Source organism: Bombus huntii, chromosome 1 (genome assembly GCF_024542735.1).
Source record: "Bombus huntii isolate Logan2020A chromosome 1, iyBomHunt1.1, whole genome shotgun sequence".
NCBI classification, from domain to species: domain Eukaryota; kingdom Metazoa; phylum Arthropoda; class Insecta; order Hymenoptera; family Apidae; genus Bombus; species Bombus huntii.
Window position 1 is genome coordinate 22,299,361 of NC_066238.1, and position 2,165 is coordinate 22,301,525.

Below are 2,165 nucleotides of genomic sequence, written 5' to 3' on the forward strand. Positions count from 1 at the left end.
TAGGAATATACATATGTACATACGTATACTATAACCAATTCTATAATTTACGGTTTATAAAATACGTTATGATACGGGAAACGCCCATTTTTGTTGTAATGTGTTTGTTGTTGTATAAATTTTTCACATACTTAAAATATTATTCTACTTATTTTTTCTCCTTTTTAAACATTATTAAATGATAAGATTTTTTAATAAAAGAAAGTGATAAAAACGCTGTCAGTTATTAAATAAAAAATAATTAAAGTTTAGGAGTTGGTAACTTTGATATTAAATTACAAAAGTTGCAGCAATAGAATTAGCGACCACATTTTTATGTTATTAGGTACATCTATTCGACATCGACATTCCTAATAAGATTACTTTTCGAGAGAGTGATTCACTCAGTCCTGGTAACTCCCTAACGACGTTCGATGTGAAGGGCTGCAAAATAGGTATTGGCATTTGCTATGATATTAGATTCGAGGAAATGGCACGCATTTATCGGAACAAAGGTACAGTAACTTAATCGATCAATACTTAACTAGCAAAAAATTAAATATCTTTCTTAAATATATTCTATATAAAATTAATATAATCTGTAACTCTGTATAAAAAGAAGCTTAATTTAAAAAACCAGTATATTTGCTGAAAATGAAACAAATAAAAGAATTAAAAGCACAATAAGAGGACTGTCCTCGCATATTCAGAAATGATGGAATGTGAACCGTGCAACTACGAAGTTAATTGGTATTCGGTGGCTTCATATTTCCTGCTTCTCTGGGTTAGGTTGCCAAATGCTGATATATCCAGCGGCATTCAATATGACCACTGGACCACTGCACTGGTCATTACTTCAGCGTTTCAGAGCGAATGATAATCAATTATACGTTGCCTGCATATCACCGGCTCGTGTTCCTTAAGCAAGTTACGTCGCATGGGGACATACACAGTTGACCAATCCCTGGGGAAAGATTCTTTACGATTTGGAAACTCAAGAGAATATGGCAGTCACCGATATCGGTAATTTACAGCTTAAAATTAAAAGCGAGAGATCCATGATGTAATTAATTTTTAGTCTCGTTAATTTATCGATTTAGCCATCTTCCTCTGTATTTGTTGAATTTATTAGTAAGCATTACTTATTACTTCGTATGTTTCTTTTTTCTATCAGATCTAAAAGTTGTTGAGGAAGTAAGGGCTCAGATACCTACATTTTCTCAGAGACGTACAGATTTGTACGACACTGTCTGTAAGAAGGAGTAACTCTACACTAAAACAGAAAATGTTTTTTTATAATATTTCTACTACGATATCCTTTTTTTGTGAATTATTACTAATTTCTTATCATTTGTACTAAATGAATGACTCAATTAAGAAAACCAAAACGTTATAAATAATAATCTGTATATCTTGTGTATCAACATGTAATTGGATATTATAATAATATAGGAATGCTATAATAATATAGGATAATAATATAGGAGAATAGTAATATAGAAAAAAACTACATGCTTTTAAACACCTTTAATATCGATCACATAAATTGTTATAATTCACAATGATTACGCATACATAAAAGACCCCTTGATAGTAAAATTTACGATCAAAAGGCAATTACGTATCGTTTAACAACATTTAATTTATAACACCTTTTAAACATTTAGACAGATTAACACATAACACTTCTTATATATAAACATCAATTCGAAGTTATCAGCTTGGAGAAATTGGTCGATTAATACCTGTAGATTGTCTGTCTCGATGAAAGACTTAAAGAGAGCAAAAACATGATAATGCCGCTAATATAATATTCCTTCTTTCTTGTATCTGTCTGCCTCTCAGGTCGTTTTACTAATTACAATAAGTAATTTCGCCTTCTTTGCGCTCTCTTTTAACGCATTCGAGACCGAAAGAAATTCATATCAGTCAGTAGGCAAGGGTATAGTATACATATTTTATATATAACTTATGTAGTAATGTATATATCATGTTAATTTCATATTTTTTTCAATATAGAATTATTATATATATATATATATGACTGTACATAATACATTATAGAATAACATAGTATATAATTTTATATTTTAAAAATATGAGGCATACTATTTAAGATTGTCATCGATTTAAAATCAAAGTATGAAAAGGATACCCTGGAGAGAGTAAAACACAGAATCATTCTA

General features: G+C 29.8%; 1 long non-coding RNA gene across 1 annotated transcript; it reads left to right on the forward strand.

The window, feature by feature from the left end:
• Positions 1-251: 251 nt before the first annotated feature.
• LOC126865898 (uncharacterized) lies at positions 252-1,845 on the forward strand. Its single transcript, XR_007689719.1, has 3 exons — positions 252-494; positions 769-1,002; positions 1,154-1,845. It is a non-coding gene; the product is annotated as an uncharacterized LOC126865898 (long non-coding RNA).
• Positions 1,846-2,165: the final 320 nt, after the last annotated feature.